At 35.3% G+C, this 18,781-nt stretch overlaps 2 protein-coding genes and 1 long non-coding RNA gene across 17 annotated transcripts in view; 1 reads left to right on the plus strand and 2 right to left on the minus strand.

Moving 5' to 3' along the window:
* LOC127880324 (sushi domain-containing protein 2-like) overlaps positions 1–18,781 on the plus strand; it is a 233,644-nt gene that overhangs the window by 174,887 nt on the left and 39,976 nt on the right. The window lies entirely within an intron of this gene.
* LOC127880329 (uncharacterized) overlaps positions 1–18,781 on the minus strand; it is a 230,487-nt gene that overhangs the window by 149,803 nt on the left and 61,903 nt on the right. The window lies entirely within an intron of this gene.
* LOC127880330 (uncharacterized) lies at positions 1,342–7,985 on the minus strand. Of its 8 annotated transcripts, none has more exons than XR_008049524.1 (6): positions 7,355–7,985; positions 6,401–7,060; positions 6,098–6,181; positions 1,988–5,932; positions 1,808–1,867; positions 1,342–1,643 (listed from the first exon to the last, which is right to left on the minus strand). It is a non-coding gene; the product is annotated as an uncharacterized LOC127880330 (long non-coding RNA). The 8 variants fall into 8 exon arrangements; XR_008049521.1 differs by having other exon boundaries at positions 1,988–5,680; positions 5,845–5,932; positions 6,098–7,060; XR_008049523.1 differs by having other exon boundaries at positions 1,988–6,181.

The raw sequence follows: 18,781 nt of genomic DNA on the forward strand, positions 1-18,781 counted from the left end.
CCCACCCCAGCCCTAGCAGACTTTGTGCATTGAAGCACTTAATAGAAATGTTATTGCTCGGTCATCGGTCAGGTTCGGTCAACGCGTGCCTGCGTTTCTGAGAGAGCCAGATTAAGATATTTCGTGTCACCGTACGAAAATACCATGGTGTCGCATAGCAAAGCACAGGCATGTCACCATGCGTGCCTACCACCCTTCCAACAGCGCAACAATGTGGTGTTGAAAGGATTCCCAGATAGTGTCGAAAGTATTGACGGTCATAACGGGGACGAGTTGCTTTATAGCGCCTCATTTCGTATTGACTTGCAACCCCGCCCTAGACCGCTACACAGCTAAATGGGCAGGACTCCATCTGACTATCAATCTCAGCGGTCATAGTTTTGAAAAGCGTCTGCTTGTTAATTGTTGGTATTTTGGTACTTGGAATCTCTTGTGCCCAAGTAGACTTAAAATTGGTTTTATAGATCATGCAATCAGTAACTGGTTGGTAGCCTTATCAAATGCAATCGCGTTCTCGGACTCGCATACGCATCGACCCACGTCAGGTTCTAAAGCTTGCGGGCAATAATGAGTGTCCCTCGCGATAGATTGAGGAGCCTTGCCAGAGTATAACGACTGCATGGATAACACATGTTAGAACCGAAAACCGAGGCGTTTCCCCTCAAGTGCTATCGGTTCGCTTCGCAACTTGTGGAGTCGGTCTATTGACACCTACATACCTCGGTCGCCCATACTCAGTTAATTAACCGCTGTTGTCTTTCTGCTTGCCAAATAGCAGTCAACGACAACCTTACATTGATCTAGCCAGATTGGAAACTACGAGCGAAAACTAACTCGCCCAAGCGAGTGACCTGCTCCCGATTCGAGCAAAACCTCACCTAAGCACTATCGACCCAAAAAACGCCAGTAACACTGCTCCGTTACTAGGGAGCCTTGCTAGTCAACACAAGTAATTTGCAATCCTGGCTAGAGCAATGAGTATATTCGGACTGGTGTACCACCATGTGATTGTCTGCATCTAAATTGTTGGTATTTGATACTTAGAGTCTCTTGTGCCAAAGTAGAGACTGAATATTTGTTTTATAAATCAAGCAATCATTTACTGGTTGGTAGTTCTAACAGTGCGTCAAAATAAGCACCGTGAAAACATTTTAGCACCGAAATACCGAGGTGTTTACCCCCAAGTGCTATCAGTGCGCTTCACACTTGTGGAGTCTTAAACCCCTCGGCCGCCCAAACACAGTTAATGACTGTTAATGTTTATTTTTTGTTTGATTTTGGTATTGCATAGTTTAAACACAAACACATACATCAATACATCAATATTGCTGGCCAGCACAATAAAACAACAATCTCCTTTATTTTTCATGTAAAAACATAAACATAAACATACACACTGTCAACACTTGCCACTTGCAACACCGAGTTCGTTTCAGTGCAGAATGTACACATTTTTCGATCGACACACATTCGCAATGTTACATGGATTCACAAAGTTACATGGATTCACAAAGTTGCACTGATGTCCATACACGGGCCAATGTTCAAGTTATCGGTGCGATGGACCCACGGTTTTGTCGCAGCTATACGCCACACGTATGTATTGACTACTCGGTGTCCACATCAAGGTTTGGATATTGGCACTGAAAATAGAAAAGCAAATTGTGTTAAACAGTAAACGATGAAAGTAAACAGCCTGAAATGATAAAAACATGCATGTGTAATATACCATGTATCAAATAAAATAGTAAACACAAACTGCTAAAGAAAAACACACAACTCTACCAACTGTTTAACTGATACTTACTTTTTTGTTTTGTGTTGCATGTTCAGGCGCCTTTCTGTCACTGCTCGTCTAGCAGTACAGCTGAAATGAAATAAAAAGCATGATCAGAAACTTTCATTGTAATTGTACAACTTACAATTTATGTGCACAATTTTGCATTTAAGTATAACATACAGTAAAACAATTTCAACTAATACTCACTTTTTTGTTGTGTTGTTTCCACAAAGGCGCCTTGTTGTCACTGCTCGCCTGGTAGTAAACCTGACACGTCTAGTAGTAGAGAACACTCGTCCAGCAGTAAAGCTGAAATGAAATCGAAAGCATGATCAGAAACTTTTGAATGTGTTTGTACAACTTACAATTTATAAACACAATATTGAACTGTAACAGTAAACATGAAACAGATAACAATTTTACTTACCTATGTTGTCTTCGCTGAAATACAAAAGTCATGTTCATAGCAATCATAGCATATTAACACACAATGAATACAACTCAAAACTTTTAGTAAGAAACTCAGTACTTACTTTGTATTTTGTATCCAATCCCTCTGCTGGCAATCTTCTTCAGTCCACAATCGAGCTGAAATCAAGACTCAATGCATACATGCAAATTTTGCCAAATAATAAACAGAACTGTGAACCAAAACTTTAACTAAACAAAACTAACTTTTCAACTGTAATGGTACTCACCTCTGGCAACTGAAATCATACAGACATTTTGCATAGCACAATACATTTTTAGTTTGAAGATAAGAATGATTTATGAACATTTTACTTACACAAAGCATAAATATAAAAGACATGCTATGATGAAAAAAACAATATGTATACAAAATTATACATAAAGAAACACAATCTACTTACCATTGCTGACCTGAAATTGAAAAAAGCACATTTTGTATAGCACAACAATCATATTCAGTTTTTACATAAATGAAGTGTACTTACATCTGCCAAACTGAAATGAAAAAAGCATAGCAGAATAAAAGTCATAAAACATATTTCAATATGCAATTAAAGAAAGCAAATTGTACTTACCAACAGGCAACTGAAATGAAAAAAAACACATTTTGTATGGCAGAATAAAAGTCATCAAAACAGTTCAATATGAAAATTAAAGAAGGCAATTGTACTTACCACAGCCATACTGAAATGAAAAAGAAACACATTTTACAATGCAGTATACAAGTCATCAAAACAGTTCAATATGAAAATTAAAGAAAGTTAGTGTACTTACCACAGCCACACTGAAATGTAAAAAACAATAAGCATTGCATAGCAGTATACAAATCATCAAAACAGTTCAATATGAAAATTAAAGAAGGCAATTGTACTTACCACAGCCACACTGAAATGAAAAATATATTAAGCATTGCATAGCAGGATACAAGTCATCAAAACATTTCAATATGAAATTATACAAAGTTAGTGTACTTACCACAGGATACTGAAATGAAAAACAGACATTTTACAATGCAGAATACAGGTCATAAAAACAGTTCAATATTAAATTATAGAAAGTTTGTGTACTTACCACAGCCATACTGGAATGAAAAAAACATTTAGCAATGCACAATAATCAAGACTTACCTAGCTGATCTTGAATCATTCTCTGTTTCTCAACTTCTCAGTTGTCCAAAAGTCTGCTCTGTAACGACCCACCATTCCAATCTGAAAAATAGTTAAGCATAACAAAGCACAAAACAAACCAAAAGAATAGTTTACTTACCTCATATTTTGTGCAGGTTTTCAACAGCCAATTTTCTTCTTGAAACCTGTATTCGTCTCTTTTTTGACCCACTGTGGAACAGTCACAGCAATGTAAGTCTGAAACATAGAATGGCATAACAACATTACATACAAACCAGTATATTTGTTTTGACTTACCTCGTGGCTAGAGTCGAGACACAGCTGCTGAATTTCTTTTCTGTCTCAAGCTGTCAAAACATCTCTGCAACATCTTTGCAATTGAAACCTGAAACAGAGTAAAACAGAGAAACATTTTGTATACAATATAGTAAACACTTACCTTGTTATAGGCCTGAGTTGCAGCAGTGATTCTTTCTTGAAATCTTCTTTTCCATCACTGCGTGAGAGACCTGAAAAATAGCATGCAGTGCAAAACACATGAGTTAAATTAAACCAAAATTTTGTTTCTACTTACCTTGCTTCTGTAGAGTTGAATCACAGTAGTAGAATTCCTTCTTCAAACACATTTCTCTGTCTACACCAGGAACTTGAATCTGAAACAGAGAAAAGCATCACATCAAATTGTACAGCTCAAGTGCATTCATTCAATGCTTACCTACTTTCTGTTGAGTTGGTTCACAGCAGATGAAATCCTTATTCACTGTTGGCACTGCTATGAGACCATTTCTGCATGTGAAATCTGAAACAGAGTAAAGCAAAGTATGCATGGTAAAAATCAAACCAACAATTGTAACACTTACCCTGTTTGCATGTCCCATTCACTTTCTCAGCAATGTTCCTCTTCTTGAATCGTCTTCGTCGCTGACTACAAGTACACCTGAAACATAGCATGCACAAAACATACCATATAAAAACAAAATACAAGTGTTCATACTAAAATGAAACACACTTACCTTTCTGCTTTGCTCAGCTCTGTTCGACTGTCAACTCTTCATGTCATGTCATACCTGAAACGAACTAAATCAAAACATGCATAGCACACTATCATTGATAAAATATTGAAACAATTGTATGCTTCATAGCTGTGTTTTTTCCACTTTACATCACAGACAACTGGCGATCACAAAAGTAAAGACATTTTTGTACTACTCAAACATTAAGCTCACATTCACGAACACCAACCGACAGAGTTGTTATAGAGTGATAATCCCTAAAACTGTAAAAAAGAATCGAAATCAGTGTTCATTCATCATGATTTATTGAAACAAATGTATATTACAATACTCACCACAGCCAACTGAAATGAAATAGAAATGTTAACAGCATGCAAACAAATGTCAATCAATATTTAGTAAATATCAACAAAAGCATTTCGATACACAAAGTAAGTGTTCACCATCATAGTACATCATCAGTTAGTTCGACATCCCACGGTTGCTCAAGTGTAAGTACTGGCTAGCATTTACCCCTTTCAGTAAACCATCACACATCAGCATTTTTAGACACAAGTGCTGATAGATTCAACCCTTGTTATCATCTTTCACAGACTTCTATGAGTAAACAACTGAAAAATATAAAACGTTTGTACTCACTGTTTGGCAGCTCCAAGAAACACGTCTGTTCTGCTTGCCATCTGGCCATCCACTGAAACAAAACATCTTCAAACACACATACATGTAAAACGTTTTTGAACATAAACCAACACAGATAAAACTTGAATTATCCATCTGTACATGACACACATGAAAAATAGCATAAGTTTACCATCACATTACAGCAGTACAAATTAAAACAAAAATTTGATCGACTTACCTTGCTTCTGTAGAGTTGAGTAACAGACGTGGAAATCTTCTTCCATGTGTAAACCAGTGACTCGAATCTGAAATAAAGTAAAGAACACATTGTACAACTCAAATCAATGAATTAAAACTTACCTTACTTTTGATGAATTCTGTTTCAGCAGTTGAAATCCTGTTTAATTTCTGCATGTGAAATCTGAAACAGAGCAAAGCAAAGTATGCATGGTAAAAATCAAACAAAAACACAGGTTCAACTTACCCTTTGTATGTTCCATCCACTTTCTGACCTATGGTCCTCTTCTTGAATCGTCTTCGTCTCTAACTGCAAGTACACCTGAAACATAAAAGCATGCACAACATCCCATATAACAACTATTTTGTACTTACCATATGAGTGCTTTTCTGTTCAGGTCAGCTTGAAAACCCATCACTGCCATCAGCATCTGAAAAATAGTACATCACAAACAAACAAACAAACATAACATATCATAAAAACAGTTTAACACAACAGATATGAGAGCTCTCGCAACCACGTCTGTTCTGTTCGACTGTCCAAAAGCAAGTGACAGTACTTCAATTCACTAACATTGAGAAATTCTAAACTTACCTTCAAGGCTTGTTGAGTAGCTCCAAAAACAAGACTGCTTGGCTCCACTGTTCACTCCAACTGTCATATCATCACTGGATAAGCACTCCTGAAATGTATTGAAACAAAACATGCATAGAACAAACATTCAGTCAAAAGTACTTACCTTTCACTTTGTCACTGCCCTGTGCTCAACTCCAGTCAGCATGACATCTCTGCTTGAAAGTCTGAAACATATGAAAACATGCAATGCAAAACAAACATAGTTACTTACCTTCTAGCATATTGTTGGAGCTCCAGAAAACACGACTGTTCACTTCAGCTGCCAGACTTAAACTGCCAGCACACATCTGAAAATCTGAACAAAGCATTCATGTTCCATACTGTACTAGCCGTATGATTTTGAGTTACTGACATACTTATCATCCAAAAAAAGAGTACATGAAAATCTAGCAAAAAATAGGTTTTCATCTGTTCACGAGTTATACTCTGAAAGAAACCATGATGATGACAAAACTCACTTTATCTCTTCTTTTGTCAAAACACAAGTGTTCATTGTGAAATTTAACAAACTTACCTTTTCGTTTCCCAGCTCTGTTCAAATGTCAGGTCTACATTTCATGTCAAATCTGAAAAAGATCTACATCGAAAAATGCATAGCACACAATCTGTGTTAAAACAGTAAATGTTTGTTGTATTCAAAGCTCCGTGTATTTTTCACTTTACACATCACAGACAACTGGCGACCACAAACGTAGAAACATTTCTGTACTACTCAAAACATTGCTGTATGAACGCCAACCGACATATTTTTGTTATAGACTTATAGTCCCTAAAACTGTTCAAAAAGAATCAAAAGCAGTTTTCAGTCATAATCTTTTATTGAATTCTATACATAGGCAATACAATCTACAGTACTCACCACAGCACCCTGAAATGAAATAGAAATGTTACAGCATGCAAATACAATTTAAGCAATATCATATCATTTATCTACTATGTTTGCAAATTTTTTTCAATCATATGTTCGTTTCCCCAAAGTAGCTCATATTCTGTTCCACCATCATACACCATCATCGCTAATCACAACATATCGACACTATATCAGTACTGAGTAATTTCTACCCAACGCATTACACTTCTATACAAGTAAACCTGTACAAAACGAATCGAAATCAGTTTTCATTCATCATGATTTATTGAAACAAATTTATACTACAATACTCACCACAGCCCCCTGAAATGGAATAGAAATGTTACAGCATGCAAATACAATTTAATCAATATCATACATATCAATAAAAGCGATTCAATACATTGTCATTTAAAATTTTTGCAACATTTTTCCATCATATGTTCGCTTCCTCAAAATAGCTCAATGAATATTCTGTTCCACAATCATCCACTATTATCGCTCATCACAACATATCGACACTGTATCAGCACTGAGTAATTTCTACCCAACACATTACAACCATCATACATCATCACGCAACTTGTAAACAGTAAAACGAAAAAAAATTGTACTCACGTTTTTTGTAGACAGCAGCTCGATGAACACGTCCGCACAGCTCGACATCTGAACCTCAACTGACAGTCAATCGCTTGACACCACAACATAAATTTAATTATTCACAACAGTCAGGGCTTAAAAAAACACGTCCGATCAGTCCGATGTCAAAACTTAAAGTGAAGTCAAGTCGTTCAAAAAAATTAATGTAAGTCAAACATTTCATATATAACGCTCACAAAAGTTCGTTGTCAGTCAATACTAAACGTTCAAAAGTTAACATCGCATAAGAGTATGATTTCATTTCACAACTCAAGTCAAAGTCAAGTTGTTATCTCATAACAATAACCTAACACTTCAGTCATCCAGTCATTCAACAACCTGAGTACCAAGTCGCTATTCTATAACGCGAAAACTTTTCATCAATAGTCAGAGCTCACGAAAGTACGTCCGTCTTCGTCAACGTTCAAAAGTCAACTGAAACTTTTTAATCGTAAAAATATTTCAAAGTCAAATTTTTTTCAGAGCTCACAAAAACAAGTCTGTCTTTGTCAAAGACCATCAGTCAACTAAGATTCTGTCGTAGTAAAAAAAATTTAAAAGTCAAAACTTTTTTCAGAGCGCTTTAAAAACACGTCCGTATTGGTCAATGTCCAAGCCGCAACTGAGCGTTTTTTTACCCGCGCAGTTCAAATTATAATTAGGTCACGACGTCGAGAGCTTCGAAAAACACGTCCGAACCCTTCAACGACCAAACGAAAAATGACAGAAAAGCACATGGAAAATGTTTATTCTTCATGATTTGAGTTACGATCGAATGTGTATTTGATGACAAATCTAAAAATCATACTTACCATGCAAAAATTCTACAAATATTGACTTTGTGATGATATTTTTTCATGACCATACAAGCCGAAATATTCACACTCACAGCTTGAATGGGCATAAAAATTGATAAGCATGAGTCCGTACAATCCATCCAGTATTTCCTTCGAGTTAAAGCAAATCCATGGTCTTTAGGTCTCAAATTTTGTTATGAGGCGTACTCAACGCAGATTTTTAGAGTCAATGTTAAAACGACAAAAGGCGAGTATATAAAAAAATCTAGTCAAACATAGATTTACTAACCTATCATTCTGAAATAATCCTAGATCATATCAAATATGTGAGTAATCCATCAAAATATTTATTACTGAACATTTAACATCAGCACAAAATATTCCCGTATACCCATTTAGTTTTCTACATAGCCTGAACAATTCAATATTTATTTTCAATTCCGAGAACTCAAATGTTTTCATGACGTTCGACTGACGAAAGCAGCTCGATATGATTTCTATTGAGGAGCGACTATCGCGTTGTGATTTTTTCAACTCTGTTTTGTGAGTTTAGTGCCAATACAACGAAGATATAGTAAACAAATATCCAACCACATATATCAAAATGTTCAGCACACTGGCGCCTACACACTCATATACAAATAGTATGGTTATGTGTACAATTGTTCTTGAAAATTTGAAATATCGAGAAAATTTGCGTTAAAATCAAAATTTCATAACTCGCGCGTTCGATTTTGTATACACAAATAGTACCAGTATGAGCGCATCGAAATTTCGGTTCATCTGGTGAAAATTTTATGGAATTTGGACAACTGGTTCTATAGATATTGCACTTAAACCACTGTCAAAGAAACACAATTTTCTATCGTCGATATGTAAACACCCCTTTAAGTTGAAAGATGAGTTTCATTGAAATGACGTCGTCGATTTGCACTGACAACGAAGGGTCAAAATTACGATTCATGAAATGTGTGTTTGTTGTGATATGGTTTTCTGCCCGTATAACTGCAGCGTTTTACAAAAACATCAAGTATGTTACACCAAAATGCACAGAAATAAATTCCCCATCGCATGATGCAAATATTACTGTATCATATTGCGAAATGAAAATCTTTTCTTCATATCAACCCAAGTTTTACCAATAAACAGAAATTTTGACATATATCCACTTATCTACTTGCAAAATATTTAAACTCTTATTGTTCCTGCCTATTTGCTGGTTATGATTGTGAAAATTTCATCGAAATGCGTTCACGCGTTATTGTGACAGTTAAAATAAACCGCTTCGATACAAACACAGTTTTATCAACTATTCGCTATCTAACGACGTTCGGTTTAACTCGATACTTTAAAGTTCAAAATTTCTATAAGCACGAATGCGTTTTCTCTCAGCAGTATTCTTGTAATTAGACCTATTGTGGAGTATCATACATCAAAATGTGCAGAACAGAATTCCTTATCGAATGGTATCAATTGTTTTATACTTGTCTTAAATGGGAATTTTTTTTCTTGTCAGCGAAGTGATTTTCATGCGAAAAACTAAGAATTTCTACCAAATGCGAATATGTTAGCAAAAAATGATCCCCACAAAACTTGTTGCTATTATCGTGTTTCATATTAATGCGAAAATGTTATGTTGATCGGTCAAATGGTTGGGAAGAAACGCGAAGTTAAACTTTGTACGAAATCACTGTTCTATTCGCAGAGAGTTTTCGACGTTGAGTCAAAATGTAAAGTTAAAGACAGAAATGCGTTTAGTACGAAATCGTTATCGCACTGTATTTTTGTTGTGTCTAAACATACGGTAAAGTGTAATATATAAAAATGCGTGAAATCGAATTTCCTACAAGCTAGTACCAAAATAACGATAAATGCTCATTACACAAAAAAGTTTTCTTGTTAGCGAATTTTGCCAAGTTGAATATCTGACACAATGAGTCGTGTGAGAACAATATAGGCGAAACAAAAAATGTAGCTATCATATGATACAATACTGTGGTGAAAAAATCATTTAAATATCATGAGACGTTTGCGAAAGAATTGAGTTAAACCGATGTAACTGAAACTTTTCCCTCGCTTGTTTACATGCATAGAAATGCAATGACGTTGTAAAAATCTTAAGTTAGACAGAAATGCGTTTTGTACGAAATCGTTATCGGACTGTTTTATTGTTGTGTTATGATATATAGCTAAGTGTTATACATCAAAATGCGTGGAATTGAATTTCCAACAGAATCATACCAAACTAAAGATGAATGCTCTTAACGCAAAAAAGTTTTCTTGTTAGCGAGTTTTGCAAAGTAAAATATCTGACACAATGAGTCGTGTGAGAACAATATAGGCGAGACAAAAAATGTAGCTATCATAGGATTACATATTATGGTGAAAATTTCATCAGGATATCATGAGACGTTTTCGAGCAAATTGAGTTAAACCGATGTAACTTAACATCTTGTTTCGTTTGTTTACATGGATAAAAGACGACGTTGTAAAAATCTAAAGTTAAAGACAGAAATGCGTTTATGACAAAATCGTTATCGGACTGTTTTATTGTTGTGTCTAAACATACGGTAAAGTGTAATATATAAAAATGCGTGGAATCGAATTTCCTACAAGCTAGTACCAAAATAACGATAAATGCTCATTACACAAAAAAGTTTTCTTGTTAGCGAATTTTGCAAAGTTGAATATCTGATACAATAAGTCGTGTGAGAACAATATAGGCGAAACAAAAATTGTAGCTATCATATGATGCAATACTGTGGTGAAAAAATCATCTAAATATCAAGAGACGTTTTCGAGCAAATTGAGTTAAACCGATGCAACTTAAACTCTTTCCCCGCTTGTTTACATGCATAGAAATGCAATGACGTTGAAAAAAAATCTAAAGTTAAAGACAGAAATGCGTTTATGACAAAATCGTTATCGGACTGTTTTATTGTTGTGTCTAAACATACGGTAAAGTGTAATATATAAAAATGCGTGGAATCGAATTTCCTACAAGCTAGTACCAAAATAACGATAAATGCTCATTACACAAAAAAGTTTTCTTGTTAGCGAATTTTGCAAAGTTGAATATCTGATACAATAAGTCGTGTGAGAACAATATAGGCGAAACAAAAATTGTAGCTATCATATGATGCAATACTGTGGTGAAAAAATCATCTAAATATCAAGAGACGTTTTCGAGCAAATTGAGTTAAACCGATGCAACTTAAACTCTTTCCCCGCTTGTTTACATGCATAGAAATGCAATGACGTTGAAAAAAAATCTAAAGTTAAAGACAGAAATGCGTTTAGTACGAAATCGTTATTGCACTGTATTGTTTGTGTGTTTAGACAGACGTTTAAGTGTAATACATCAAAATGCGTGGAATTGAATTTCCTACAAAATCATACCAAAATGAAGATAAATGCTCTTAACACGAAAAAGTTTTCTTCTTAGCGAATTTTGCAAAATTGAATATCTGACACAATGAGTCGTGTGAGAACAATATAGGCGAGACAAAAATTGTAGCTATCATATGATAGAATATTGTGGTGAACATTTCATCTGGATATTATGAGTGGTTTCAAAGAAAATTGACTTAAACCTCATTGTAAGATATTGCACCCAAGCCAAAGTTGTTTTCATGGATAGAAATGACGTTCGAGCTACAGTACATGTGTGCTTTAAAAGTCAATTCATGATTACAGGCAAAATGGTTTTCGGCTAGTCTTGATCAAGCGATACAATAAACATACACGCATGTCATATCAAAATATTCGGAATGAAATTTTCTATAAGATGATATCAGTTTTGTTTCAAAAAGCGATAGGATGAAAAAGTTTTCTTGTTGCGAACGTTTTCAACGTGATTTTTATCTCATAAGCATGTATGTTGGAACAAAAATTACAATAGAAAAGTTGTAGCTAACAATAAGCTGGGCATTGTACTTTAAATTTGATAGTGATGACTTGAACAGTTCCGAAGAAATTTGACTTAAACCTCGGTGTACGATATTTACCCAAGGTTGTTTACATGAAGCGAAATGACGTACTACATGTAATGAATTTTTGCGCGATGCCGATTTAAACAAAACGATCAATGTTGCGTTTAACTTTCTACGTGCTAAATCGAAATGTTTCACATACATACAAAGTGTTATACACCAAATTCTTCAGAAAACAATTCCCAATTTAACTGTACATATTTCGTTAAGCAAAACGAAAAAGCAAAAAAGTTTTCTTCATACAAAAGATTTCGGACAGATATTTTACATAGAAGCATATATTTCAGGGCAAACTAATCAGTACGTAATTGTAGCATATAGCCATCTGTGTACTGTACTGAAAATTTCATATTGATATTTTGAGTGGTTTCAAAGAAAATGCACTTAAACCTCGTTGTACGATATTGCACCAAGGTTGTTTACATGAAGCGAAATTACGTAGATCTACTGCACGTCATGAATTTTGACTCGATGCCGATGTCAAGAAAAATATCAATGTTTCGTTTAACTTCCTACGTATTTAATCGAAATGATTCACATACATGCAAAGTGGTATACACCAAATTCTTCAGAAAACAATTCCTTATTCAACTGTACATATTTCGTTTAGCAAAACGAAAAGGCAAAAAAGTTTTCTTCATACAAACGGTATTTTCGACCATAAACTTGCACTTTTGTCCAAGAAGCATTAACAAAAGAATACAACGTATGGAACAATCATTGTGGAGCTTTCTTAGTTGAATATCATAGTCAAAATTTGATCCCAATATCTGCATAGGTTGTTGAGAAATGTACAGTTAAACTTTCTCGCAAATACTCATCTATCCGTGTACTTTAATTTGAAATGACGTTCGATATTATCTGCACTTTATGACCTCGCTGTACTGGGTGTAATTTCTCGTGCGATGCTGGTAGATATTTGATGAAGTATTGGATTGGAAATTTTAGCGTTGTGAAATTATTACAGCAAAAAGTTGTACTAGCGAGATATTGTGATTTGAAAAATACTCCACTGCACTGTTGCGTTGAAATTTGATCATAGTACATTTCGCAAAAATATTCATAAAAGTTCATATCAAATAACAGCTGTTAGGTATTAACTCATTTTTCACACACACAATTTTATTTTGTCGAGATGAAGAATTGCGAATGAGCAAAATGCTAAGTAAACGTATATGGCTGGAATTTTCACTAACGCATAAGCTTTGTCGAAACTTGTGATACGTATCGAGTACTTGAGTTAGATATTCTCTGCGTACTTTTGTTGTAACATTCGACGTTTTGTATTCTAACAGTATGAGCGCAACATTTGGTACATGAATAACGAAATCGGGTCGTCTATTTTGAATAGTTACTTCGTGCTTAATGTACAATTTACAGTCGTCGCGTAATGTGGGAAATGTCTTTCTTAGGTAAAGACCTAACTCGCTAACGTACGTTTGATCAAAATCTCTCAGACATGCCACTTTGTTCATCGCTTTTCTCAGATATGAATGTCTACACTTACCACGCGTAAGAAATTTGCTATTCATCTTTATCAAGGACTTTGGTATGTAAGCGCTATGCTTTGTCTATATACTGAAAACGCACCAGCCCGTTGGGTATATAAAGCGACACGGACAGCTATTGTCATCATTCTTGATTTGAGACTCCAAGAGAGTTTATTGACTCGAAATCATGCCGAAATACGCACACCGACTGCCAAAGTTCGAGGACACAGACGCCGCTAGTGGTAGTAGCGAAACGACTGGCAAGGGCAAGCGACATGCTACAAAGCCATACACTCGACCAGAACAATCGGCGTCAATTGATCTAAAGTCGTTCGGCTATCAACTGAACAGACTTGGAAGTCAGGTTACAGCGTTTGTGAACAGCAGCGACTACGCTATGTCAAAGGAAGGTCGCGATGTCTGCAAGAAAATGGTATCGTGTATTCAAAAGGCTTCATCTTATCAGCGAGAAGCGAGCGAACATTTGATTAATGATCAAGAGCGTTTCTTCGAGGATGAGTGGTCTAAACGCGAACGCGCGCTAAAAGAGCAGCATGAACTCGAAACCGATAGGATAATATCGCAGCTCCTATTTGAAAAAGAGCAGGCTTTGGATTCGCTTAGAACAAAACTTCAAGAAGAAAAAGAAGAGGCTATTCGAGCATTGAAAACGTGTACCATATGCTACGATGAGGAAAAAAACAGTACCTTGACAAGGTGTGGGCACACTTTTTGTGAAAACTGCTGCCTGATGATGTTTGATGGAGACTGCGCTATGTGTCGAGCTGACGTTACTGGCTGGGTGCGAATGCTTTTCACTGATTAGATGTTTTGACTGTTTTCATATGTTTGATGTTTGTTGTAAAATAAAATGTTTAAATGCATATGATGTGTATGTTGTTAGTCGAGCAGGTTAGATATAGTTTGAGTGTAAAGTAGAACGTTGAGCTTACGAACAATGTCGTATTGAATTGCAATGGATCGAATGCTAAATATGAGTCATTGTGTAATATAACATCTAGTAGTATGAACATTTTTCGCAATATCCTCCGAAGTAAAGAAACAATAAGATAACTCAAACGTTTTCTATAAAAGCCAGTCTTTTTATTAAAACTCAATCATTCACTCTTGAGTTAGCAAAGCGAAATGACGTCAAAACAACTTGCTGATGTTGGTTTTTGTTTGGATGATGAAAGTCATCCGTTATATCTCACTCCAAGTGAGCTCGACCAAACTTGTCAAAATGTGCACTCTCTTCTCAAAATGACAGACGAAGAAGCTGGCAATCAGTTTAAATCGCGAGAAGACGAAGAAGCTGCGGATTTTTTGGCGCAGCTTGTACATAACAATTCCAACGACTCGTCAGGTTTGACTAGTAAAAAGGATTCGAATAAACGCAAAGCTATTGCCAATAATAACGGCCAAACTGTCAAAAAACCTAAAGGTTCGCGAACGTCAAAACAAGACCCAATGTCAACTGGAAACAAGCAGACTGACTTCGTAGAGCAGTATTTCATAAAACAAGAGAGACTAAAATCGTTGCACGGTAAAGCTCAGATACGAATCAACAATCTTAAAAAAGTATTGCTGACGCTAAAATCTGAAGAAAGTGCCATTGAAAATTCAAGCCAAAAATCTTCCCTTGGACATGCGACAGCGCATATTACGAATGTTATCGAAAGCATCTCAAGTGAACTACAGAGCAGTGGCGAAATCGACTCGTGTCGAATATGCAAAAATGAAGACAATCAACCAACAGTTATAAGCAAGACGTGCGGACACGGGTTTTGCTGTATGAAGTGCATAGTTAAGTATTTGGAATACGTCTACAACAAAAATTCTGGGCAATTGATTTGTCTGAAATGCAGACATCCATACGATAAGAATGCAACATGTCAACTTGGTGCTTGCTATGGCATTATTGGTTGATACTTAGAATGAATAAAATGTATAGAACCTTACAACGTGTTTTGTTTCACATGCTTGATGTTATATGCTTACACGACTTCAGGCTCATATTGGCCTTAAAAAATAGCGGAATGAAAACTCAGATGAACACACGTTATTGTACAAGATTTTGACCCATAACAATTTTTTACATGACGTTCGTTTGACGAAATTTGCTCGATATGATTCCGCACTATAAAAGCGACTACAGCTCTGTTCTTATTTCAACTGCAGTAAGATCAAAATATCATAACTTGCGCATTCGATTTTGTATGAACAAATAGTATCAGTATGAGCGCATCGAAATTTCGGTTAATCTTGTGAAAATTTTATTGAGTTCGGACAACGGGTTATAGAAATATTGCATTTAAACCACTTACAAATAAACACAATTTTCTATTATCGATATGTTAACGCCGATTTAGTTGGTAGGATGAAATTAAATAAATATTGAAATGACGTTATGAATTTGCACCAAGAACGAACTGTCAAATGCTTTGCCATATGAAAATACCGAAAACTGCCATTTCACACACGTCAGACACACATATCAACTTTCACAAATATCTGCAATGTGGAAACATACATTTTGAAAACATGTTGTACTAGTTAATACTTTCTATAACCATTAATCCTGTGATCAGAACAAAAAATTGGCTTGTGGTTGTGCTTGCTAGCAGTAATAGGCTCTCGGAATGGCAATCTCTTTTTGAACCAGACCAGTTATGTAAGCCGAGTATGAAAATTCTCATCTTCTTATTCATATAGACAAATAAAACAAATCTGAACAAAAAATTGGCTTGTGGTTGTGCTTGCAAGGTCACACACACACTGTAATATGCGCTCGGAATGGCAATCTCTTTTTGTACCAGACCAGTTATGTAAGCCGAGTATCAAAATTATTGTATTCTTAATCATATAGACGACTAAAACAAATCTGCACAAAAAATTGACTTGTGGTTGTGCTTGCTAGCTCAAGCAGACACTGTAAATTGCATTCAGTGATTTCTCAAATCATATCAGAGCTAGGACTTGAACCTAGATCTCCTTCTGCAAGAGAAGGCGTTCTTCCTTGAACCACTCTGAGAATATGAACTGAACATCACTTCACACATAACACACACAATGAGTTTTGTGGCCAGACATAAATGTGCTGACAAAAAACCATGCTTTCAAAATAACCTGTATATACTTTTTTTCTCATCATTTGCATCAGAAATCTTATGAGAGCCATGTATAAAAATTCTCATATTCTTATCCATATGCATGAATAAACCAAATCTGAACCAAAACATGGCTTGTGGTTGTGCTCGCTAGCTCAAGCAAACACTGTATGATGCGCTCAGTGAATCACAGTATCACGGCACAACAAACACACACAATGAGTTTTGTGGCCAGACATAAATGTGCTGACAAAAAACCATATTTTTCTAAAAAGCATTTATATACTTTTTTTCTAAGCATTTGAATGAGACCAGTTATGAGAGCCATGTATCAAAATGTTCAAATATTCTCTTATGGACCTCAATAAAACAAATCTGAACCAAAACATGGCTTGTGGATGTGCTTGCTAGCTCATACCCATAATTACCTTCACACATATTTGCACTGAAACAAGAATGCAGATGCTTATGAATCTGAACCAAGAATTGGCTTGTGGTTGTGCTTGCTAGCTCACACACACTGTAAAATGTATTTGAATGAAATCTGGTAAACAGACATTCTCATGCCTGCAAAATAGCAAAAGTTTCCACTTTTTGTGTAAATACCTTTTTTGCATCATTCTCAACCATAGCCGGTTATGTGGGATTTATATCAAAATTCTAAAATATACCTTACATGGGAACTGATCAGAAAAAAGACCTGAAACAGAATAACATATGCAGTTAGTTTTTTTGTAGAGAGAAAAATGTTTGAAAAGAAAGTGAACACATGTTCTTTTGTAATTCATACAGTGTATCACAATTTCAAATTCTGATTCAAGATGAAATATTCTACACTGTCAAGTCAACATGATAAAATATTTGTGTGCAATACAGTTTCTGTACTGATACACATGCAAATTTTCCATTTTTTGTGTTAATACCTTTTTTTGAACTTTGTACACCATAACCTGTTATGAAGGGTTTGCTTCTTGATATTTAAATATCTATACTATAGGTACTCTAACCAAGACAAACTTCCTATGGGGTTTGCTGTTGATACACATATTTGTGTCAACTTGAATGAAAGATTGTTGTGGCCAAAAATTCACATGTTGGCAAAAAGCAGAATTTGCATTTTGGTGTGTATATAGATTTTTTTGCAGTTTTAGACATCAAATATTTTTGTGAAGAATACTTTGAAATGGACAATTATGCATTCTATGGATAAAATATGAAAAGTGAGCCTACATAGAAATATGAAAACAAATCAGTGCACATGTTTTCTTCACATAAACTGTCATAAATTGTTCAACCTATGACATGAGATGAAATATTCAGTCACGGTGTTAGCAGCACTCGGTAAAAAGTATATACTAAGTGTTCATTCATTGTAGAAATCAACTTTGTATGGCAGAGTTTGATGTTTACAAATAACCTACAGTCAAAAAGGTCTGATGCAGATAAAAAACAAAACAACACATATCAAGTTCCAAACTGCCTTCTTAAACACAAAACAGAAGTGGTCACAATAATCTGAATTGCAAAACGCCTTTTGTTAAGAGCATTTAACTTTGGTACAAAAATCTACACAATATGATTTATCATGTACTTCATTTTTCTTTGTTTACATTTGAGATGTGTTGACATTTCAACAATACACGGTTTTGTCTATCATGAAACAAAAAAATATATTTTGGTGGTACTTACTTGTAATCGTAATCATGTTTTGACAGAATTCGTCGTTTCTTGAACTCTCAATCCAAGAAAGAAAGCCTGAAAATGCCTCACATACATGTATCGATACTGTACATAGAACAACACCCATTTTTCGGAAGGTTCGGATGAAACTCATTTCTTTGAACGTTGTATTTTTCCAAAAAGCAAAGTAAACTACAAACTTTTTGTCAAGCAGGAAGTAAAACTATCTTTTCTAGAATAAATGACACCGCATATTCCGCAAAATTCGGCTTGTTGATAAAAAAAATCGTCGATGAAAACATAAAACACTTTGTTTACATATAATTGGGGTGATTGT

The sequence above is a fragment of the Dreissena polymorpha genome, chromosome 4 (genome assembly GCF_020536995.1).
Source record: "Dreissena polymorpha isolate Duluth1 chromosome 4, UMN_Dpol_1.0, whole genome shotgun sequence".
Classification (NCBI taxonomy): Eukaryota; Metazoa; Mollusca; class Bivalvia; order Myida; family Dreissenidae; genus Dreissena; species Dreissena polymorpha.